The 26127-nt window shown below is 41.6% G+C and overlaps 1 protein-coding gene across 2 annotated transcripts in view; it reads left to right on the top strand.

Moving 5' to 3' along the window:
- TPRG1 (tumor protein p63 regulated 1) overlaps nt 6214-26127 on the top strand; it is a 162388-nt gene continuing 142474 nt past the window's right edge. For both annotated transcript variants that reach the window (XM_005675132.3, XM_018046685.1), the window contains exon 1: nt 6214-6449. The gene's annotated coding sequence lies outside the window, so the exon portion shown is untranslated. The remainder of the gene's footprint in view (nt 6450-26127) is intronic.

Raw genomic sequence — 26127 nt, 5'->3', positions numbered from 1 at the left:
AGATGCTATCTAACCATCTCATCCTTTACTGCCTTCTTCTCCTCCTGCCCTCAGTCTTTCCCAGCATCAGAGTCCCAACGAGTTGACTCTTCACATTAGGTGACCAAATTATTGGAGCTTCAGCTATCAGTCCTTCCAATGAATAGTCAGGGTTGATTTCTTTTATGATTGACTGGTTTGATCTCCTTGCAGTTCAAGGGACTCTCAAGAGTCTTCTCCAACACCATAGTTCAAAAGCATCAGTTCTTTGGTGCTCAGCCTTCTTTATGGTCAGACTCTCAGATCCATACAAAACTACTGGAAAAACCATAGCTTTAACTATATGGACCTTTGTTGGCAAAGTGATGTCTTTGCTTTTTAATATGCTGTCTAGGTTTGTCATAGCTTTTCTTTCAAGGGGCAAGTATTTTTTAATTTCATGGCCACAGTCACCATCCACAGTGATTTTAGAGCCCAAGAAAATAAAATCTGCCACTGTTTCCATTTTTTCTCCACTAATATGCTGTGAAGTGATGGAACTGGGTGCCACATTCTTCGTGTTTTGAAAGTTGAGTTTCAGGCCAGCTTCTTCATGCTCGTCTTTCACTTTCATCAAGAGGCTCTTTAGTTTCTCTTTACCTTCTGCCATTAGAGTGATATCGTCTACATATCTGAGGTCGTTGGTATTTCTCCCAGCAGACTTGATTCCAGCCTGTGATTCATCTAGCCCAGCATTTCTCATGGTGTGCTCTGCACATAAGTTAAATAAGCAAGGCAACAATTTACTGCCTTGTCTTATTCCTTTCCCAATTTTGAACCAGTCATTTGTTCATGTAAAGTTCTGTTGCGTCTTGACTTGCATACAGGTTTCTCAGGAGGCAGATACAGTGGTCTGGAATTATCAAGGCTCTCAAAATGGTATCAGCAGAGCAAAACCATGCAGGGGGCCCTTCTGTATGCTAGGGTGTGTGCCACTTTCAGACTGCAGTCCTGTGTGTCTGCTCTGGGTGGTGGTGGCTCAAGGTGTGGAGTGGGGATCTGAGGCAGAGAGGGAAGGGACTTCACTCGGCTGATAGACACCAGACCACTGCCTCCAACCCAAGCCAAAAACGAGAAGTCTTCCCAAGCTGCACTAAAGGTGGAAGATAGCACAAGGGTGACTACAGCTTGGGGCCCTGAGAGTTTCAAGCAATTGCTTTTAGATTCTGTGGCAAATGTTATTTTGCAAAAGAGATGCAGGCCCAGATAGCAAAGGTGGTTGGTGGAAGGTCACACTACTTGTTGGTGACAAATGGGATCTAAATCTCAGACCTTCCAGCTTCGATGTTCTTTCTCAGCCTGAAGCTGAGTAACAGCACAATTGTGCCCTCTCATTGTGGATTAAGTGGGAACTTGGGAATAAGAGTGAGGTGCAGGATGGAAAAGGGTTATAAAGAATAATTGAATGGAGGAAACAAAACAGTTTAGAAAGCTGAAGCAACTTGTCTGAGTCCTACTGGATGCACAACATACAACAAAGCAGACAAGTGTCTGTTCAGCCAAACAAAACTGGAAGAGGATGATATTTTCCAATAAAATACGCCTATTTCCAACCAGACTTGAGGTCATCAGATAAAGGACAGATTGTCCAGAGTAAATAGAGAGAAGGAAAAAGACGCTTTGGGCTGAGTTCAGTTCCATGTCAAAATCACAGGGGGGCTTATTGCTTCTTTCTCCTGCTTGTCATCTCTCAGGCGTCAAGACCTCATGGAGCCGGGAAAGGAGATAGTAGATCATATATTCACGCATTTGTTTATTCTTCCATCTATCAGGCATCTCTTGGACACCTCTGTTGTCTTACTGGGTGGTACCTCTAGCTCCTTTATTATACTAAATCCTGAAAAGAATGTTTAAAACATCACCCCTACCTTTACAGAAAGTAGACAACTACCATCATGAGAGGAAAGTAACCACAGTTAAGAATAATACTAGTGATGCCTGCTACGCGCTATTGGAACTCCAGAGAAGGAGAAATTCATTATAATATATTCATTATACTTCTGCTTGATAACTGGCCTGCTGGTTCCTATTTGCTTCAGCAACTGCTGCCTGGATCTATTCATCATCGCTGTGTTCCTCTTTCCCAAAAGACTCCTGGGGAGAGCGCATAGCTGGGGAGTGGGGATGTGGGAGTCCTATAGACAGAATCTATTTACCCTGGTGATGCATGGCTATGTATCAATCCTCTGCACCAGGGTGTGTGTGTGTGGGGGGGGGGGAACCTAGAGTGGAGGGGACTCTGGTTCAGACATAGTGAAGATCCATGCCTCCTCATGTTTTCTCTTGCCCGTCTGCTGCCCCCAGCATGTATGAAAGAGAACAGCCCTGCAGAGGCCAGGATGAGAGCCAGCTGTGTGTACATGGGGTGTTTCTCTGTCTCCATCTGAAAAATGGCAGGTGGGGAGGAGGTCTAATAAATTAGTATTCCCTTACCCAAACAAGAAACAACCTACATTCCCTCCCAGGGAGCGCAGGATTGAAATAGGGGAGGAAGGGGAATCCGTCATGAAGGCTGTTGCAGAAGAGGCAGAAGGGTTGACGCTCCAAGAGAAATGATCTCTAAGTGCCTACCCAGTACACTTTTTCTGTGATTCTCTGCTCCTTAACTGGTGGTTATATTCTCATCCACCGGGAGATCTGTACATAGCTTGTGATGTATAACTGGAAACAGGAGACACGAGGCAAATCCCCTGTGTCATCACATGTCCCATCATAATAGCACTGCCCATTCACGCCTAAATGTTGGCATTTACAGGGCTGGCATCACCTCCAGAATTTCACCCAGGGATAGGAGTAGGATCTGTATTATAACTCCCATTGCACAGAAGAGGAAACCAAGGCTTGGGGAAGACTAAGCTACTTGCAGATGATCCCCACGAGTGGCAGACGAGGAACCAGAGCCTGTGTTTTCTGTGATGTTCTTTCTTCTGCTCATGTTCTTTTCTGGATGGATCGCTTCCTGCTCAGTTCCTGCTGGGTCGGTTGTGACAGGAGTGTAGCAGGAGCTGGGAGGAGGGTTCGGAAGCCCCTGGAAGCCCAGTGACCATTAGATAGCTGCCACATGGACCCGCAGTGTTTTTTCACAGTCTCTTGCCCTTTAAACTAACTCGATACAGCAGTAACTTCAATAGCAATGCACCGGTTGGTCCCGCTCTTAAATGATCAGGCTGGGATTCAGCATCTTTATGCTCCTTCTCTATTTTTGCCCCCATCCTGAGCCATCATAAAGATGCGTGGAGCCAAGTGGGAACAGTATTTGTCTCGCAATTACTTCTAATTGCCCTGTAGTTTTGTGGCGTGTAAGTGGTGTGACCTACATACCAGTTATGTGAAATGCTTTTCATCCTGGAGTCTATATTAAGGAGGACATAAATCAGTGAGGTCAGGGAATGGTGGCTAAGTCCATCTCACAGTTAACATTTATATCCAGCTCCACCATCGGCACTTATTGAAATTCCAGCTCTTCTTTACAACCCCTAGAGCTAAGGCTGCCTCTCCCTCTATGAAGCATCTGGAGACTGCTCTTTCCTGTGGCTTCCCACAGCTCTTGTTCTCATCTCAGGTGCTCATCATTGTCTATATATTTCATCTTCCTGAGCTCCTTATGCCAGAGACTATGTCTAGTTCATTCTCCTATCCTTGTCTGCTCTGAGAACTGATAATGGTCAATGTCCTTGCTCAGTTAACTACTTGCTGAATGAAAGCATAAACTGATTACATCACAGGCATTGTATGTGCGGTGCTTAGTTGCTCAGTTGTGTCCGACTCTTTGCGACCTCATGGATTGTAGTCCATCAGGCTCCTCTCTCCGTAGGATTCTCCAGGCAAGAATATTGGAGTGAGTTGCCATTTCCTCCTCCACAGGATCTTCCCAACCCAGGGATCGAACCCACGTCTCCTGTGTCTCCTGCCCTGGCAGGTGGATTCCTTATCACTGAACCACCTGGGAAGCCACAGACATTGTGGAGACTTGTAAAAAATCATGTGGACCTATGATTCTCTTCATAGCTCATATTTTACTTTACACTGACTCTCTAAGTAGTAAACTCTTATTTGGGTTTCAAGATCATTGTGTCTGACTCTTGCAACCCCATGGACTGTAGCTCGCCAGGCTCCTCAGTCCATGGGATTTCCCAGGCAAGAATACTGGAGTGGATTGCCATTTCCTTCTCCAGGTCAAACCTGGCTCTCCTGCATTGCAAGCAGATTCTTTACCAACTGAGCTACCAGTGAAGTGAAAGTCATTGAGTCATGCCCAACTCTGTGACCCCATAAACTGTAGCCCAGCAGGTTCCCTGTCCATGGAATTCTCCAGGCCAGAATACTGGAGTGGATTGCCATTTCTTCCTCCAGGGGATTTTCCCAACCCAGGGATCGAGCCCAGGTCTCCTGCATTGCAGGCTGATTCTTTACCATCTGAGTCACCAGGGAAGACCAAGCTACCAAGGAATCCCTCAGAAAAATTCATTAATGTTCAGTTACATTTTCTAGCAAGTGTTGCCATGTTAAGTCTTATCCTATATTCATTTTGATAGGATGCCTTGCAAATTGCATCTGCATCTTGGAAAGAGGAATGATATCCCCGATTTACAGAAATATCAGCTTAGAATATTTAATATATGGCTTTCCACAGGTTGCAAAGCCATTAAATGGCAGAACAGGATTCATTAAATAGATACTAATTTTTTTCTATAAGAGAAATGTTTGTTTGGGCTTCCCAGGTGGGGCTAGTGGTAAAGAACCCAACTGCCAGTGCAGGAGACCTGAGTGACATGGATTGGATCCCTGAGTCAGGAAGATCCCCTGGAGGAGGGCATGACAACCCACTCCAGTATTCTTGCCTGGAGAATCCCATGGACAGAGGAGTCCAGTGGACCATAGTGCATGAGGTTGCAAAGAATTAGAAATGACTGAAGTGACTTACCATGCATGCACATTTGTTTTGAAAAGAAATGTTTTCATTTATTGAATCAAATGAAAGCAGCATCAGCTAAATATTTTCATAAATCAAATGAAAACTGAAAGAAAATCTATACGTTGATCCTCTCTTTACTATCACTGAGTGTTAGTTACTCAGTTGTGTCCAACTCTTTGGGGTCCCATGGACTGTAGCCTGCTGGGCTCCTCTGTCCATAGCATTTCCCAGGCAAGAATACTGGAGTGGGTTGCCATTCCCTTCCCCAGGGGATATTCCTGACCCAGGGATTCAACCTGGATCTCCTGCATTGCAGGCAGATTCTCTACTATCTGAGCCACCAGGGAAGCCCATTGCCTATCATTAGGCCTTCTTTATATATTTATTTTTAATTGGAGGATAATTGCTTTACAATGTTGTTTTGGTTTCTTCTGTACAACAGCATGATTGAGCCATAAGTATATGTGGGGTCATGAAGAGTTGGACACGACCGAGAAACTTCACTGTTACTTTTCACTTTCATGCATTGGAGAAGGAAATGGCAACCCACTCCAGTGTTCTTGCCTGGAGAGTCCCAGGGACGGGGGAGCCTGGTGGGCTGCCGTCTGTGGGGTCACACAGAGTCAGACACAACTGATGTGACTTAGCAACAGCAGCAGCATATATAGCCTCCCTCTTGAAGCTCTTTCCCACCCCCATCCCACCCCTCTAGCTAACTAGATACTAAATGATCATTCCATATGTATTTATTAAGTGCTTGCCACATGTTGGGCATTGTGGAGAATCTATAGGAGAATAAGATATGGTCCTTGCTCTCAAGGAACTCACAGTCTAGTAAAAGGGACATCCACTTAAAAGGAAAAGTGTCATGTGGCAAGTACTCTACCAGGAATTCTGACTAGAGAGTTTGTGTTTGTTCTCATAGACACACTGCTCTTCATGCCTCTCCTCTCCTGAGCTGAAAGTGATGACGATGCTCAAAATCATAAATATCCAAAAAATCAATCCATCAATAAATAATGTTTATTTATTAACATTAATCAAAGAAGCGTAGTCTTCAAGCTTAAGCTTTCTTACTGTGAAGGGGAAGCACACAGATGCTGGGGAGGAGTGGATGGCAGTCTGCTTCTGTCCATCCCATCAGGAGAGTTGAATCAAAGAGGGAGTAGGCAGAAAAATCCAGGACTTCTTGAGACAGAGGACAGAAGAGAGAGGTGTGTCATTGTAGAACAAGAAAGGCCCCTCCCACAAACCTAGTTCCCTACCTCTGACAGGTGGAGTTCCTCCTTGTAAACATCCCCAGTCTTTTCATTTGACCCTTTGTTGAAGGTGGATCACATCACCCTCAGCCCTGTCGGTGAGCAAGATTTTTTCAGCTTGAGTGGGCTGAGAGCACAAGAACTCCCTCTTGTTTGACTTCCTCTGAGCCTACCACACCTCCTCTGGCCACTGTCTGTGGTCTGCCCCCTTCGTCCAAGAAGAACACATCCTTGAGTACCGGCAGGAGTCTAGCCAGGTAAGGCCAGATGGCTTTTTACTGGTTCTACAAAGAGATGGGGCTTCTCTCTATGAACCGATTTATCTTGTCCCTGACTTGTGTCTCAGCTCCCCTCCACCCTTGCCTTGTACTTCCATCTAGACTCATATTCTCTGTGACCCAAGGAAAAAATGTTCCATTTTTCCTTACTGCTCAGGGTTGATGATATTTGTAGACAAGCATTTTTCAGCCTATAAAATCCCCTGACACACTTATCTCTCTATTGATTTTGATCTTAACTGCACTGTAAGAATCATGGGATAGGAGTAATTTTCTCTATTCAGTGGCTTAGGAACTGAGGCTTAGTGAATTGAAGCGATTTGTTCAAGTTTGATCTGTAGACTTAGGCCAAGATTAGATCTGATGCCTCCTTTTCTCTCCCTCTTCTGCAGGGCTCCCACCCTTCAGCCCTGGCAGGTCACACCTTATCTCAAAAAGCCAAGAGAAGTGAATGTGTTTCCTAAGCTGTCAAATGGCCAAGAAAAGGTGCTCCTTTCTTGCAGGGGGATTGGGAGGGATATTTTGAATTCATCTTAGAGACAGAGAGATTTCATAGAGATATCTAGGCTTCATCAAACTATTTTTAGAGGACAAATGAGAATTTGTACAAAAAGGGGCCTTGTTACCTGAACACTGATATGGAGTCTGATGCGTGCTCTGGCTTTCATTTGGGGCTGAATGACACTTTCTTAATGTCAACAGCAGTGTTATGAGGCACTGATCACAATGGCCCTAGGGAAATATTTTAGCTTTTCTGTCTTACTGAGGTATGTGGAAAACCAAATCTCAATGGGAGGAGGGAACACTCCCAAATCCTTTCAAACTGACTCCTGCAATTTCCTCTCTTATGACAGCTATCATTATGTCTCATTGTTCTACAGTTTTAAGAAAATCTCATCTTCAGTGATTATGTAGTTTATTTTTTTAAGATGCTAATTTTGGCTATCATTTTTCTCTTCATGCTCTGAAGGTTATATCGTTCTTGGTTGTGGAAGGAAATGTTTCTTTTGCAGATGTGTGTGTGCGTGTGTGTCTGTTTGAGTTTGTTATGACAGTGCTAATATTCATCCCTGTGGGCCCATCACAATGCAGTGGGTTGCAATGTTATGTAATTTTTAGCACTCTTTGGTATATTCTTAGGCTCTTTCTGCCTGTAAGGGTCTTGAAGAGATCACTTAAGCAATTACCTTATAAAAAATAGAGAAACTGAGGCTCAGAAAGGGGACACAGTGTGCACAAGGCCGGGTGGCCAGTGATCTCTGGAGCTTTAACTCTTTCACTGGTTACTACCTGTAGTGAATTGTGTTGGGCAGCCCTAAGTAGAAGTGTTAACAGTGTCATTTTGGGGACTAAACCCAGACGCTCTGTGAGACTCCTTACAATGACAAGTTTTAATTTTACTTTGACCTTTTCCTATCATCCAGATGATTGCTGTGGAAGCTTGGACAAGCGGGTATGGTGGAGGTGTTGACAAGTGTTTAGACCTTGTGTTTGATTGATTGCAGGGGGAGTAATGAGACAGGAAGGAGACCAGGATGACTCCAAGAATTTGTGGAGCAACTGGTAGGAAGGAGCGGCCTTGATCTGAGACGGAGAAGACCGTGAGAGGAACAGGTTTTTGAAAGAGCATCAGGAGATTATTTTGGCCAGGAAGGCACTGGAGATGCTGAGTAGTGACTAAGTATATGAACCTTGGATTCAGTGAGGCTATCTGAGTTGAAGATGAAAAGTGGTCATCATCAATAGATACCTACTATTTACAGCAATAAAATTAAATGAGATCTTCAAAGAAGTCAATGTAGACGGAAGAGAGAAGAGGTTTAAGGGCTGACTTTTGAGGTGCTATAAAGTTTTGGATTAGGGAAGTGGGGAAGATCTAGTTAGCATGCACTAAAGGGGAAAGGGCATGGTGAAGGTGGTCTTCCATCAGCAGAGAGAAGGATTTTTTCACTGAGGTTGTTTAGAATCGCCAGCACATGGCAATAATGAAAAACATTTTTCAGTTACCTTTTCTATAGACAACACATCATCCCTTTATCGTCTGCACTCTGGAGCAGACCACTCCTACCATTCTTACCACTCTCTATCCCCTCCGGTTCCATGGCAACCAAGAAAAGAGATGGAGGAGGAGCAGCGGAAGGGGAGGGTGAACACTAGGAGACAGTGATGTGTGTTGGGATCCAAATGAAGGAGACATCCAAGGAGAAGAGAGGGGTCGGATGGTACATATGTTGCTGAGAGGCAGATGAGTTGATGTCAGAGAGATGAGCTGCATTCAAGAGAGAAAGGGAATTGGTGCTGGTAAATTTCTTTCAAGAATCCCATTTGTAAATAGAGCCAGAGAAATTGGATACAACCCAGGAGGGAAAGAAAGAGGCTTTTCTCCCCTGCCCCTCTTATGATGAGAGAAAGATGATAGAAATATACTTTTGTAGAGACTGTAACTCCAGGGTATTTCTCTCTCCTACGCCTGTAAGTGGGACTCCCTTGGTAGTTCAGACAGTAAAAAATTCACCTGCAATGCAGGGGGCCTAGGTTTAATCCCTGAGTTGGGAAGATCCCCTGGAGAAGGGAATGGCAACTCACTCCATGTATTCTTGCCTGGAGAATTCCATGGACAGAGGAGCCTGATGGGCTACAGTTCATAGGGTCACAAAGAGTCAGATACGAATGAATGACCAACACAAACACACTCACCCATACACACACACCTGTAGGTAGTCCTGGTAAACTTTTTGTCTTACATTTTTTTCAGGGGGTTGAAGTCATCTGCCCCAAATCACACAGCAAACTAATACCAGATGAAACTCACACCTGGGTCCAAAAGGTTGAATTCACTTTTTTCTTCACTGCTACTGCCTCATACTAAACCGATTAATTTTGGAGATCACGTGCAGCTTTAGAACTCCAAGCTCTAGAAACCTTCATTTTTGTTATTGTTTAAGGACCTTTCCTAAATCCCAGGAATTCACACTTCTCAGGTATGTGCCCTAAACTGCAGGTGTGTTATACCAAATGCAGGATGTCTGGGACCCTGGGAGGGAACTAGAACCCAGCATCTGCATCAGTGGAAACTTGAAACTTCCAAATACGGTCAACTCAGGGCTTCCGGTTGAACCATCTGTTTTCTGGAAGATAGGAATGTACTTTCTTATGCCAGTAATCTTGGACTGATTCTCACATCAGTCTCTTCATCTAGCAGTGAATATATGCCTACTTATTGATATTCATAATGCATCCTTAATACTGTCTGCTTTCTGTCCAGCTGAGGCTGATATACTGTTAAAATTCTTTGCTTACATGGAGCTCCAGCCACACATTTCTGGGTCAGGATATTGCTACTCTATATTCAGGGATACAGTGAAACACATGTTATTTTGACATAGCCCTGAACAATGCATGTTACTAACAAAAATTTCAGTAACAGAGACTTGCTAGAAATAAACAGACATTTATTTGGGGTTTGTTAAAACTGCAACCTGGGAGACAAAGATTCAAGAAGCACCTGAATTGTTTTCTGCTGGATTGCAAAATGGAGGAAGCTTATAAAGGCAAAAACTGCAAGGCCACGGTTGGTTACATAAGTTGTTTGTCAAGAATTACAATTGCAGCTGATGAGAAAGGAGAATGCTTGTTAAGCAAGGATTGGTTGGGGCCTGAAATGGTTAATAATTACAAAGCGGGACCTTGAATACCTAAAGTTGCAGTGTTGGCTATTGTTCTGAATACAGCTGGTGGTGTCCTTGGGTAAAGAAAGTTCAGTTTCTCAGCGGTTCAGCGATGAGGCCAGATTCTCAATGGCCACCTAATCTCATTTTTGTGTACCTGATGCCAAAGCTGAAGTTCTGATGTTTTGCCACATGAAGAGAACAGCTGAAACATTGGAAAAGACCTTGATGCTGGAAAAGATTGGAGGCAGAAGGAGAAGAGGCAACAGAGGATGAGATGGTTGGATGGCATCATTAGTGCAATGGACATGAACTTGGGCAAACTCTTGGAAATGGTGGAGGACAGGGAGGACTGGTCCATGCTGCAGTCCATGGTGTCGTGAAGAGTCAGACACGACTTGGCTACTGAACAACAACATATCTAAACTATGATTATTTGATTATAATTTCAGTTTGTCCTCAATGCCCAGAATAAAAACTTTACACAAAGTAAAGGGGGACCATTTTCCCCCTCTCCCAGAGCCACCCTCCTACCTGGTGGCAGATGTTCTGTCCCATACATGATGGCACCAGAAGGAAACTCATGGAGTAAAAGATCGCACTTATCCTTCAGCAGCAGGTCACACTGGGTCCTTGGTGTCTGCTTTATTTTGTCCAAATTGCATGTATCCAGACAGCTCAGTGTGACACTGTGATGCCCCTAGAACACTCTTACTACACTTTTTACAGATTACTATCTAGGCTTTATCTGGCCATCTTACAATTATCTATTTGCAGATCTGGCTCCTACACCTCTATTTGCTCTTCAAAACAGAAAGACATTATATTTGTAGGTTTTCTTCTACTTTCCACCTCTCTCTCTTTCCCTTAGCACAGTTATTGGCACAGAGACTTTCCCCCCCAAATGTGTTTGAATTAATAAATTAAATGAAACAATTTGTGCCATGTAGAGTTTCATACTGAAGGTTAATCTAAGTCGTATAAGGAAAAAAGTAGAGTATCCAAGTTAAGATCTTCCTGTAAACAAAATTCGGAGAAGGTGATGGCACCCTACTCCAGTACTCTTGCCTGGAAAATCCCAAGGATGGAGGAGCCTGGTAGGCTGCAGTCCATGGGGTTGTGAAGAGTCAGACACGACTAAGCGACTTCACTTTCACTTTTCACTTACATGCATTGGAGAAGGAAATGGCAACCTACTCCAGTGTTCTTCCCTGGAGAATCCCAGGGAGGTGGGAGCCTGGTGGGCTGCCATCTATGGGGTCACGCAGAGTTGGACACGACTGAAGCGACTTAGCAGCAGTAAACAAAATTAGTGCATGAATGAGGCAATTCAGATCTATAACTTGGAAACCAGCTGGTACAGTTCATTTTGCTCTACAGTTAGGAATACATAAACCTGTATAATGGATATGTCCATGTTGAAAATTTAACATCATCATTACTCATGCCTATAAGCCTCAGGAGTGCAAGTACAATCATTAACAGCTGTTGATGCCATAAACATTCCTTTGATTGTTAATATATTTAACAAATGAAGAATTCTTGACAATCAATAAGACAAAGACGATGAAACTAATAAAAATGTCTAGAATACACACCTCCAAGCTGTCAATCTCACAACTAAAAAAAATTTTGCAAATTAAGACAAATATTGAACTATTAAAACTATTTATTGCCAAGTATAAAACTTTAAATTATAAGTCCTCTCCTGATCTGCAGAAAAATGGACTCTATATCATTAAAAAAAATTTGTAATTTTTGAAATATTGAGATAAAATTGGCATCTAATATTATATTGGTTTCAGTACATAATATAATGATTTAATACTTGTATATATTGGGAATTGATCACCACAATAAGTCTGGTTGTTATTCTTCACCCACATACTTATGAATTTTTTTCTTGTGATGAAAACTTTTAAGATCTACTCTCAAAAACTTTCAAATATGCTATATAGTGTTATTAACCATAGTCATAATACTATACATTACATCCTCAAGACATTCATGTTGTAACTGGGAGTCTATACCTTTTGTACTTTTTAACTCCTTTTATCCATCTAGCCCACCCCTCACCCTCCACATGTAGTCATGTGGTCACCAATTTGTTCTCTGTATCTATGAATTTTTTTTTTAAGAGATTCCACATGTAAATAGGCTTCATGGCCTGCTAAGACTTAAATAGCTACAACATTTCTGGGAGGGGTAATTTAGCCATATATATCAAGAACCTTAAATCTACAAATTCTCTGACTCAGTGTTCTCATTTCTAGGAATTTAAACAGGAAAAAATTAAGGATTATGAAAAATTGCACCTGTAAGGATCTTCAATGCATAGTCACTACAACAGTGAAGCAATTAGTGACTAGTAAGGGATGAGTTAAATAAATATGGATGATCATATAATGGAATGCTATACAGTCACTAATGTGCTGTTGTAGAAATTGTTCATGAACTAAGTAGTATAGCACAGTGGTGGAAAATAGGGGCTTGAGATCAGAGAGATATTTTACCAACTTAAAGCTCTTATCACTAACTGTGCAATTTTGAGCAAATTTCTCAACCTTTCTGAATTTCAGTGTGCATGCTAAGTCACTTCAGTCTGACTCTTTGGGACCCTATGGACTGCAGCCCACCAGGCTCCTCTGTCCATGGGATTTCCCAGGCGAGAATACTGGAGTAGGTTGCCATGCCCTTCTCCAGGGGATCTTCCCAACCCAGGGGCTGAACCCACGCCTCTTTCATCTCCTACACTGGCAGGGGATTTCTTCACCACTAGTGCCATCTAGAAAGCCTAAGTTTCAGTGTACTAATCTATAAAATGAAGATCATTGAAATACCTGGACCACAGGGCTTTGGTGAGTGTGAAATGAGCCAATCCTGTTAAAACCCAGTTTCAGTACACAGTCAGTGCTTAATAAACGTTACTATCATTGTCACTATCAGCATCATTGTTGATGCATAAAGTGCAAAGGACAGCTTTTCAAATGATATTTACAGTATAACTCAGTTTTCAAATAGAAAAAATGACATTATCTATAGAAAAACGTAGAAAATGTCCTAAAGGATATACATCAAAACGATCCACTTTCATTTTCTCAGCATGGTGGGTTTAAGGAAAGATTTCTTTTCTTTCTTTGGCTTTTATGTATGGCTTGTAACACAATAAGAAAAGTTAAATGGGTCCAAAGAATCATTAACATCCATCCCCATAGATAAATGAACATTTGTCAATTCAGTAGTTCTTTGCCTGTGTTATCATTGTTTCTTCATTGTCAAGTCACCACAATCTCTCATACTAGTTTAACGCCATATATCCAACAGTTGGTAGCACTCAGTTGGTTACCGCCAGGTCTCCCTTGCTCCTCTGTCCTTGTCCTTCTGCCATACCGTATCTCGTGTATATCATACACATTTGCTAAGCATGTTTTGTTCAGAACACTCAGTGTTGGCAGAAGGGTGAGATATAAAGCAGCCAGAGGATGGTTTCTTAGCTAGAGGAGTTTATAGTGCCCTGGGAGGGAAAGGGCATTTACCTTAACAGTGCACGTTTCATCTTCATCATGTTGAGGTGCTTCATCTTGCTGAGAAGGTCCTTGTGTCGCAAATGAGTTTTGGTAGCTAGGGAAAACTTCTTTAAGGAGGTAGGGCTGAACTATTATTAGATAGACTTTAAAAGTAACTATGTTTCCATAGCCCACAGGAATAGTAATCTCTGACTAGGATGGAGGCCTTCCAAAGCTTCTTCTGTTTCGATACCTTTGAAAGAGATTTCTTGTATGATTGCTTCGTTATCCACCATTTTTCGGGGTCTTTGATTTTTTATTCTATTTCAATCAATTTCTTTTGTACGCATAACCCTAGGACTTTGATTTATATTCACTTGGTAGATTTCCTTGAAAAAGTTTTTTCCCTCAATCGTAAGTATAATGTATGCTCAGTGCCAAAATTTTTGGAAAATTTAGAAAGATACAAAAATGAAAGTAAAACTCATCCATAAGCTAGTCATGCAGAGCTAATCATTTATAACATTTGGTACATGTGCTTCCAATGCATGTGTGGGCGATTTTTAATATCATTTTATAAGCAGTGAAAGTGAGAAATAGATTTAAGGGCCTAGATCTGATAGATAGAGTGCCTGATGAACTATGGAATGAGGTTCATGACATTGTACAAGAGACAGGGATCAAGGCCATCCCTATGGAAAAGAAATGCAAAAAAGCTAAATGGCTGTCTGGGGAGGCCTTACAAATAGCTGTGAAAAGAAGAGAAGTGAAAAGCAAAGGAGAAAAGGAAAGATAAAAGCATCTGAATGCAGAGTTCCAAAGAATAGCAAGAAGAGATAAGAAAGCCTTCTTCAGTGATAAATGCAAAGAAATAGAGGAAAACAACAGAATGGGAAAGACTAGAGATCTCTTCTAGATAATTAGAGATACCAAGGGGACATTTCATGCAAAGATGGGCTTGATAAAGGACAGAAATAGTATGGACCTAACAGAAGCAGAAGATATTAAGAAGAGGTGGCAAGAATAAACAGAAGAACTGTACAAAAAAGATCTTTATGACCTGGATAATCACAATGGTGTGATCACTCACCTAGAGCCAGATATCCTGGAATGTGAAGTCAAGTGGGCCTTAGAAAGCATCACTACGGACAAAACTAGTGGAGGTGATGGCATTCCAGTGGAGCTATTTCAAATCCTGAAAGATGATGCTGTGAAAGTGCTGCACTCATTATGCCAGCAAATTTGGAAAACTCAGCAGTAGCCACAGAACTGAAAAAGGTCAGTTTTCATTCCAATCCCAAAGAAAGGCAATGCCAAAGAATGTTCAAACTACCGCACAATGACACTCATCTCACACGCTAGTAAGGTAATGCTCAAAATTCTCCAAGCCAGACTTCAGCAATATGTGAACCGTGAACTCCCTGATGTTCAAGCTGGTTTTAGAAAAGGCAGAGGAACCAGAGATCAAATTGCCAATATCTGCTGGATCATGGAAAAAGCAAGAGAGTTCCAGAAAAACATCTATTTCTGCTTCGTTGACTATGCCAAAGCCTTTGACTGTGTGGATCACAATAAACTGTGGAAAATTCTGAAAGAGATGGGAATACCAGACCACCTGATCCGTCTCTTGAGAAATCTGTATGCAGGTCAGGAAGCAACAGTTAGAACTGGACATGGAACAACAGACTAGTTCCAAATAGGAAAAGGAGTAGGTCAAGGCTGTATATTGTCACTCTGCTTATTTAAGTTCTATGCAGAGTACATCATGAGAAATGCTGGGTTGGAAGAAGCACGAGCTGGAATCAAGATTGTCAGGAGAAATATCAATAACCTCAGATATACAGATGACACCACCCTTATGGCAGAAAGTGAAGAGAAACTGAAAACCCTCTTGATGAAAGTGAGAGAGGACAGTGACAAAGTTGGCTTAAAGCTCAACATTCAGAAAACGAAGATCATGGCATCTGGTCCCATCACTTCATGGGAAATAGATGGGGAGACAGTAGAAACAGTGTCAGATTTTCTTTTTTTGGGGCTCCAAAATCACTGCAGATGGTGATTGCAGCCATGAAATTAAAAGACGCTTACTCCTTGGAAGAAAAGTTATGACCAACCTATATAGCATATTCAAAAGCAGAGATATTACTCTGCCGGCTAAGGTCCATCTAGTCAAGGCTATGGTTTTTCCTGTGGTCATGTATGGATGTGGGAGTTGGACTGTGAAGAAGGCTGAGTGCTGAAGAATTGATGCTTTTGAACTGTGGTGTTGGAGAAGACTCTTGAGAGTCCCTTGGACTGCAAGGAGATCCAACCAGTCCATTCTGAAGGAGATCAGCCCTGGGTGTTCTTTGGAAGGAATGATGCTAAAGCTGAAACTCCAGTACTTTGGCCACCTCATGAGAAGAGTTGACTGATTGGAAAAGACTCTGATGCTGGGAGGGACTGGGGGAAGGAGGAGAAGGGGACGACAGAGGATGAGATGGCTGGATGGCATCACTGACTGGATGGACATGAGTCTGAGTGAACTCCGGGAGTTGGTGATGGACAGGGAGGCCTGGTGTGCTGTAATTCATGGGGTCACAAAGAGTCAGACATGAATGAGCGACTGAACTGAGCTGAACTTTCTGCTTTATAATAATATATCTTTTCATGTCAATTAATATTTGTCTAGGGCCTCCCAGGTGGCACTAGTGGTAAAGAATCCACCTGCCATTGCAGGAGACATATGAGTCACGGGTTCAATCCCTGAATTGGGAAGATCCCTTGGAGGAGGACAAGCCAACCTACTCTAGTACTCTTGCCTGGAGAATCCCTACTTTATGATGTCATTTACAACCACCCCCTCTTAAAGATAAACTGCCTTTAACACTTAAATATGTAAATTTCTAATATTTTTCTTTCCATATTTATATAAAATTTTGGTTTGAAAATAAAACCATAGGGTATGTGCAACTTAGGACCCTACTTTTCATTTAGGGTTATTCTATGAATTTTTATCTGTCATTTAATATCTTAACATGTGATCTGTAAGGGTTGCATAATATTCCACCCTGAATGTGTGCACATAGTATGATAGAATAAATATCTCTAATTTAGGATTGATGCTTAAATCATAATCTCTTCTAGGTTCGAAATGCCATGCAAGAAGATCTAGTTTTATTCTTTTTGAAGTGTGGTCATGTAGTTAATTGACAAAGATAAAATCCCTTGTTCTAGATGAGATAAATTCTGAGTGGAAGGCTTTATGATATGCAAGGATCTAGGAAGCTGTGACTGGGTTATTTCAGAGATGAGAATATTGCTCACAGTTTGGTGATTTGTTGGGTGGGAGGGAAAGGTTTACTCTGGGTGGACCAGTTGTAGCTGGATGATGCCCCAGCCTAGGAAGGTCAGTCCTCTCTGAAGTGCCAGTCTCATTGCTTAAGAGGAAATGGCTAATGAAACCAAGCAAGAGGTTCCTATCATTCAGTGTTCCTTGCCTGTTAAGCACAAAAAGCAAAAATAAGCTAATAACTTGGTCTTGTTCTTATTGATTTCTTATCTAGGGTGCTCATAAAGATACACTTCTCTTTAAACATGCAACAAAGGATTCAAAAGTTTTGATTTCTAGTGGGATAAATAAGATAAAATTAAATATATTCTAGCCTAATTATTTTTTATATTTGCAGATGCTTTGTAGATAACCTCTTAGCTCTTCACCTTGACTTAGAATGGAGGCTTCCCATCAGGTCCATGTGGAGTTCTATACTAGCATAACTGGAAGGAAACATGGGAGCCAAGTGCTTCAGTACTCTCCTGAAAGTGAAAGTGAAGTCGCTCAGTCATGTCCGACTCTTTGCGACCCCATGGGCTGTAGCCTACCAGGCTACTCTGTCCATGGGATTTTCTAGGCACTAGTCCCGGAGTGGATTGCCATTTCCTTCTCCAGGGGATCTTCCCAACCCAGGGATCGAACCCGGGTCTCCTGCATTGCAGACAGACGCTTTAGCATCTGAGCCACCAGGGAAGCCCAGTACTCTCCTAGCATAGGTGAAAAAACAATGCCCAGAGAGAAGACACGACTTGCATCTAAATCCAGGTTCCTAACCCCTTTTACGTTAAGGCATTTTCCACCATCATGATTATCATGTAGATTTCTTCCAATTTTTCAAGTTGCTCTAAAATAGATTCAGTTGACTGTTAGACTCCTTCTAGCCTTCCTTTTCCTCAAACATTTAAAACTATGTTTTTAAACCTACTATATTTTATGTACTTTGCCAAATCTTTAGATCCATTAGCTCATCTAATTTTTATATCATCCTACAAGTTAAATATTGGATCCATTTCACGTTTGAGAAAACTGAAGCTCAAGATTTTTAAATTGATACCCAACCTTAGGCAGCTGGTAGGTTGTGGAGTCTGGATTGAAGCCCAGATCTGTCTGACTCCAAAGCTTTCTTTACTGTGCCAGCCTATTTCCTAATACAGGAACTGATTACATGAAATGAATCAATTTATGTCCTTCCTCTTCCTTATCCATTAGCTTGTGGAAAGGATGACTTAATTAATTCTCCAAACATTAATATGTCTTTGAGTTGTAGGTGAGTGATCTTGACAGATCACCCACAAAGTTGTTTAAATCAAAAGTAAAGACACTTTTGAGGTTCCAATGGAAGAAATTAAATTGTGGGGCTTAGCTGCTCCTACTGATTGGCTGAACTCCCAAACAGGATTGAAGCTTAATGGAAAACAAACAATAATCAAAGTTTTGCAAAAATTGAGGAAAAGGCATGAAAGAAAAAGAAAGAAAAAAACAAAAACACATCTGGTCAACATAAGTAGTGTCATCTCTATTAAGAGAGAGAATGTATTTCAAGAAGCACCCATGTCAGAGGAGTCATGGAAGGATTAGCAGGCTTGAAGGGAAGTTAGGGCTCTATTTTGGGATATGGACTCCCTTGGCTGGGCATTTGCTCTTGACATTTTTTCAAAGAAAGATGGGCTGCTTTATGATTATAATTCTTTTGGCATAACACAGGAGGAAAAGGGAAAATTGTTTTACTCTAGTTTGTTTCACACCAGTTTTTGAAGCTGGCCTAGGTCAAGGTCAGGGTGCTGTGGAATGGCTCCCCTCCACAGCCTCTCAATGACTGCCCTCCCAGGTCACTCTGAAACAGGGTCACTGCCATCCCTTCCCTCTCCAACTCCATGTCAGTTGCTATGACCCTTTGCTGGGAAAACTAGAACTTCTGCCAAATTATTCTGTCCAGTCCCTCTGTAACTAAGGACTTTGTTTTCAGAAGATCTGTTCACTGGAGGTGCATTGGACTTATCTCTCTAAGACAAATATTTCTCCCACCTTGTTTCATTACATAATTTACATAAAGAGTTTTTAACTTTTTAGCCCATATAGCAGTTTCATAACTTCTTGTGATAAAACTTGCCCAAGATACATAATCTTTTTCCGTCTCTCTTCTTTGATTTTATTTCCTGAATGTAGCTTTGGCATATTAGTAGGTAGGTGAAAATCATTGCCCCAAAATGCAACTATCCATGTACAGGGAAATATTTGGGTATGAATTTTAGTCTTTTGACTTTAATTTTTGGAAAATTTCTAAGGACTGAATTTTGATGTATTTACTCTATGAAACAATTTAGTTTTTTTCTTATACTGGAGAACAGGTAATTTGTGATGAAAATGTGAGTACTTAAAAAATCTTTGTGTTTTCAAATGTTCTGATTAGTATCAATATTTTTCTTTCTTATTTCATCTTCTTTATAACATTTTCATTGTAGAAAATTAGAAAATATAATTAAGTAAAAAAGAAATGAAAAACACCTATATAATCCAAATTACCCAGAGAAAACCTTTGCTAACATTTTTGTGTGGATATTCTTGAATACATTTGTATAAGTTACATATAGCCATATTTTATTTTGATAAAAACTAAAATCATGCTATGTCCTATTTTATAATTTTAAAAGATGTACTGTGTATCTTCTATTGTATTTGTATAGTGTGAATTATAACAGTTACAAAGTATTTTATCTAACTACAATTAGGTAGTTTAGTGATTAAAAATAAATTATAAATAAAATAGTGTCACTATTTTAAAAAGGGCATTAGCATAAATAATGTACTTAGAGTCGCTACAGGAAAATGATGAGTTAAAAAAATAGCTAGCTATATCACTTATTTTAAATGATCTTTTTATTTCATATGTTAAAGTATACCAGCGCAGTTTCTAATGATGTACCGACTTATTCCACTTCCTTGGTCATGAGATCTAAGTCTATAGATAAGCAACATTATTCGAGAATCAAAGCAACCAGCTTAGAGATGCTTCTTGGATGTGATGTTGAGCTACATAAAGTCACTCCTAAATTCGAGATTCTACTCTCAGTCACTCTCAACAAGAAAGCCCTCTCTGTAGTATTTTCTAGCAAGTTTACCCACTGGCTGGGGCTTGGTAGGAGAATCACTGAGTTTTACAGTCAAACATTAATGGGGTTTGGAATCTGGCATTACCTGTTGATATTTTTGGTGAGATGCAAGAGAAGAAGTAATGGATAACATACACTCAGAATGTATTGCATATTATAGACTGGTCCCAGCTCCTAAAGAAAGAAAAACGGAACTTCCCTTGCAAATAGCAGGGAATATATTTTGGTGATGTGTCAAACTTTTCAGTGATCTCTTTAAATACCATGCAGTGTCATGGTTGAAGTTCTCAGATGCAGAGATACTGCCTAACAGTCATACTCTGAACTAATCTATTTTGGTGACACTTATCTCAACAAAGAAGTTCAAAGAAGTGGTCAAATTTATCCATTGAGTTGAATTTCTCCATTAAAATGGGACCATTAGCCACGGATGTTTTTTCACTGCTTTTACACTCTAAAGGAATACTCTAGAGCAGGAACTGACATAAGGAAGTGTGTGTACAAGTAACGGGTAACATCAAATTCTGGCCCTGTGGGCTTTGGTTTCAATCTGGTCCCCAAGGTTGAGTGGGAAGATGGCCATTTGGGATAGTTTGGAACATCCCTCATCTAAATACATGGTCTCTGCTCACCATCACCCTACATCTTGCCAATGGTTTCAACGTTGTCAATATAGACTTCAGTTCAGTTCAGTTCATTTCAGTCGCTCAGTTGTGTCCGACTCTTTGCGACCCCATGAATCGCAGCGCGCCAGGCCTCCCTGCCCATCACCAACTCCCAGAGTTCACTCAGACTCACGTCCATCGAGTCCGTGATGCCATCCAGCCATCTCATCCTCTGTCGTCCCCTTCTCCTCCTGCCCCCAATCCCTCCCAGCATCAGAGTCTTTTCCAATGAGTCAACTCTTCTCATGAGGTGGCCAAAGTACTGGAGTTTCAGCTTCAGCATCATTTCCTCCAAAGAAATCCCAGGGCTGATCGCCTTCAGAATGGACTGGTTGGATCTCCTTGCAGTCCAAGGGACTCTCAAGAGTCTTCTCCAACACCACAGTTCAAAAGCATCAATTCTTCGGTGCTCAGCCTTCTTCACAGTCCAACTCTCACATCCATACATGACCACAGGAAATCCCATAGCCTTGGCTAGACGGGCCTTAGTCAGCAAAGTAATATCTCTGCTTTTGAGTATGCTGTCTAGGTTGGTCATAATTTTCCTTCCAAGGAGTAAGCGTCTTTTAACTTCATGGCTGCAGTCACGATCTGCAGTGATTTTGGAGCCCCCCAAAATAAGGTCTGACACTGTTTCCACTGTTTCCCCATCTATTTCCCATGAAGTGATGGGACCAGATGCCATGATCTTTGTTTTCTGAATGTTGAGCTTTAAGCCAACTTTTTCACTCTCCTCTTTCACTTTCATCAAGAGGTTTTTCAACCTTCCCTAAAACCTTTGGACAATGTTACTTTCCCTTTGGCATCTTTCAGAGACTGCCAACCACACTGCTTAAGTATTATTTTCTTGCCTCCTCTTTCTATGATAATATACTAATTGCTCTTCAGAAGATTGAAGATCGAGACACTCCATCATTTACAAAACACTTTCACAACTTTTTAAAAAATTTGATCTTTACAAAAATATCTCAGAGAGTAAGTCAGGCAGGTCTCCTCGTGCACATTTTCACAGATAAAGAGGTTGTAATAAAGTATTCCTACATATGTGTACACTTGTATATGAAGATGTCGTTACTGACCACACTTAATCATGGTTTCCCTGGTCCATACTCTACTCCTCTCTTGATCACTCTGAGTAAAGCCATACATTTATAGAAAGGCTGGTCAAAACCAAACATTATCTCTAACCAGCAAGCCAGCCTTGAGAAACACATTCACAGGACCAAGGAAATCTGATTATCAAGGTAGTATTTTAATTTTCTCAGTGCATTTGTTACTTATTCTGGCTTATTGCTTTAATGGTAATAGTAGCAGGTCACACAGAAATATACATTTATCCTCACTTTCTAACATAATGCACTTATATGTGAATATAATTCTGTTTTTTAGGCACATATTTTTTGTTTCATTTTCTTGCTGAAATACAGAAAAAAGAAAAGGGCTTTTTTGATGGTTGTTACTGTTCTTCATCCGTGTCTATTATCTAATTACCTTTAGCAAGATAATAGAATAAAATAGAATAGAATAAAACCTATATATATATAATATGCTATAGTGAGTATAGATCCCCTGGAGAAGGAAATGGCAACCCACTCCAGTATTCTTGCCTGGAGAATCCCACGGACGGAGGAGCTTGGTGGGCTACAGTCCACGGGTCGCAAAGAGTCAGACATGACTGAGCGACTTCACTTCACTTATAGTGAGCATATATATATTATGTATACAGTGCATATATAGAGTGTGTGCATGTGTGCTTAGCCGTGTCCAGCTCTTTGTGACCCCATGGACTGTAACCTGCCAGGCTCCTCTGTGCATGGGATTTCTCAGGTAAGAATACTTGAGTGGGTTGCTCCAGGGGATTTCCTTCTCCAGGGGATCTTCCCAACCCAGGGACTGAACCTGGGTCTCCTGTGTCTCCTACATTGCAGGTGGATTCTTTACTGCAGAACCACTGGGGAAGCCCATAGAGACTATAGAGAGTGTGTGTGTGTGTATATATACACACTGTCTATACTATAATGCTAAAGAACGAACAGTTTTTATTCTTTAGCATTCTGAACCGTCCACTTAAATCATTTACAGTGAATCTGAATGTCACTCTTGAGACAGAACTGCTCTCATTGCTCCATACTTGTTCCTTAGCCCTCATTATTTTCTTGAGAGCTACTCCTTTGTTCTAGTTCTCTTATCTTTTCTCTCTCCCTGGTGGAACTCTCTGGACCTATGTAGATCTTTTTTGTAGAACAGACTGAATTTCAGGTGTTTACACTTTCACCTGGCAGGACTGGAAATGGGTCAAAGTCGCCTTAGAGTATTTCTCTAACACTTTCTTGCATCCCTTATTATTGTCTAATGAGGTGTCTTGTTTAACATTCAACATTTGAGGAACTCGATGTATACTTCACTTTGAAAAGGCGCATTGTTCTTCAGTCCTGGTGGCCAATAAGATGAGAAGGTAGCAGTCTTGTTTTTGTGACGCTAGAGGCTCTCCTTTCTGGTCTTTTTCTACCCCTTTCAAATGTCTGCTCCTGCAGGAATGTTGCCCTTTGATTTCCAGATAGGCTCTCCTCTATTCCCTCCTTCCAGCCCTTAGGAGAAGGTTTCATATTTGTCACTTACCTCACAGGGTGTTTTCAGGTGAAGTGAGTTTCTCCTTGTTCTGTGTTTCTCATGGTGCCAACATCTTCTGTGACACTCTCAGTGCCTGAGATCACTGTGCCAAACACAGGTCTAGTGTTCTGTGGGAATCCGAGGGGACAGAGATGGGCTTAGTTCCTTCACTCATGGAGCTCACGATCTGCTCATGGAGACCAGATACAAGCAATGATTAAAGAACTGGCTGATAAAAAAGATTGTGGTGCCTGGACAGCATAGGACAAATTGCATTTCTAAGTTGCTTGAAGGAACTGGTGAGTTTGGAGCTTGGTTTAGAAGAAAGGGTTTCAAATCATCCCTTGTTAGGTCTGGTGCCATCACATCTGAGGAGAGACTCTCTAGGATGAATCTCCTTTCCATTTTTTGGCATGCATACTCTATGGAGTATGGATATTTATTATGGATCCACTTGTTCAGTTGGTACATAATTAATGCTTTCCATGTGCTCTACTCAGTGCTAAGGTAACTGTAGTGGAGGGGGAAAAAAAAACCACAAAACACCTTATCATTATCATAAGGGATTTTGCGTGCTAGTGAGGAAGCTGAAAGTTAAGGCAAGTTGACAGGTACTATTCTAAGGTATGATAAATTCTGTTATATTGATTAACATGGTGATGCTTACCAGAAATCACCCTGAATGCTGTCAATAAGCAATCTCCTTTGCTTTCATTGTTTAATTATAATTTGTAAATCTATGACTGCCATATCTATATCTATAGTCATATCCCTCTTCCAAGTCCCAGTTCTATCTATACAACTGTCTCCTAGATCTGTCCTCTTTGTTAGCCATCAGGTACTTCTAATTCTTCTTGTCTGAAGATTAGCTTATTATCTTTTTACCTCTATCGTAAATATGATTCTCCTTTTTATTTCAACCTCAGTGAAGGGAATCACAGCTCTACATTCTCCCAGGTCAGAAAGCTGCCTGATTACCTCTTCTTGCTTGATACTGACCAATCAGGCACCTAGTCCTACAGTTTTTAATTCCTTAGTAGGTACTGAATTTTCTACTTTGTTCCACTCCTTGCCACAGCCTTAATTCATCTCTTGGGGATCATAATAAAGGTCTACTAACTGATTTCTCTTCAGTATTGCTCTCTCAAGTGTATGCAGCTCACAAAGGGAAGACTCATATTCCTAAAATACAAATCGGATCATATCACTGGCCACCTACCCCATTGTCCTCTAAATAAAATCTAACTCCTGAGCATGGTAGGCAAGACCTTCATGATCTGAATTCCTGCAAACCTGTAGAGGAATCACTTACCTGCTCCCATGGGAGCATCTGTTTCCTTATTTGTAAAATGAGGGTGTTGAGTTAGATGATATTTAAACTGTCTGGCAGTGATCTCAGATTCCATCACCCACCAGGGTGCTGGTAATATGGTATTTCTTGACTAATGTGATGGTTCTATGGGTGTTTATTTTGATGATACTTCATTGACCTGCACACTTATGAGTTTTTGAGTGCATGTCCTACTTCAATAGAAATGTTTAAAATAAAAATGCTGTTAAAACAACAAAGGCTGGGAGGTAGGGAGGGTAGGGGAGACTGTTGTCAGCACTTAGTTAAATGTCTTTACTTGAATTTCATGAAATCTGTTCATGAGCGGAGCAGTTGGCTTAGCAGGAAACCCAGGCTTTAGGGTGACTTCCTTAAACAGAGCTCCAGCCAGGAATACCTGGTTGAGGAATGCAGGCTAGTGCCCCTCCCTGGACCAGGATTAGTGCTGGATAGGTAGTAATCCTTGGTAGACATAACCCACACACTCCCCTGAGATGTCCCAGTAACTGAGAAAGAGGCTGGCTCGAATTTCTAAGTATTGTCACCAGAATTCTAAGCATTCTCAATCAGAAGATTCAAAATCTGGGATCTTATTACTTTGGAGAGAAAAAAAGTAAAACTGCTGTAGGCTGAATGATTTGGGCTTGGTCAATTCTTTTCACTGCTCTGCTCCTTTCTTTTTCACTTGTATAGAGAAAAAAAAAAAAAACTATCTGAGTGCTTTAGGACCCCCAAAGTACATTTTTAACCTGTTTAATTCCTGAAGTGCTTCTCTTTTCTTTCTTTTGAGGGAGTAGGGAAGCTGGTGATTTAGAGTTTATTATTCTCCTTCTCTGGAGAAGGCGATGACAGCCCACCCCAGTACTCTTGCCTGGAAAATCCCACGGATGGAGGAGCCTGGTAGGCTGCAGTCCATGGGGTCGCGAAGAGTTGGACACGACTGACTTTTCACTTTTCACTTTCATGCATTGGAGAAGGAAATGGCAATCCACGCCAGTGTTCTTGCCTGGAAAATCCCAGGGACGGGGAACCTGGTGGGCTGCCATCGATGGGGTCACACAGTCGGACACGACTGAAGCGACTTAGCAGCAGCAGCAGCAGCAGCAGCAGCAGCAGCAGCAGCAGCAGCAGCATTCTCCTCCTCAGCTTCCCAGGTGGCGCTAGTGGTAAAGAACCTGCCTGCCAATACTGGAGACATGAGACCTGGATTCAGTCCCTGGTTTGGGAAGATCCCCTGGAAGAGAAGGCATGGCAACCACTCTGTTTTCTTGCCTGGAGAGTCCATGGACAGAGGAGCCTGGCAGGCTACAGTCCATGGAGTCCCAAGGAGTTGGACACAATGAAGTGGCTTAGCATTCATGCACCCATCCTCCTCCTCAGGAGGACAAGGCCGCCACTTTTCTATCCCTTCTCTGCCCCAGGCTCCTCATGGTCAGGCCAAAGGCAAATCAGACA

This window comes from Capra hircus, chromosome 1 (assembly GCF_001704415.2).
Source record: "Capra hircus breed San Clemente chromosome 1, ASM170441v1, whole genome shotgun sequence".
In the NCBI taxonomy this organism is placed as follows: Eukaryota; Metazoa; Chordata; class Mammalia; order Artiodactyla; family Bovidae; genus Capra; species Capra hircus.
This window is presented reverse-complemented; position numbering and strand designations above follow the sequence as displayed.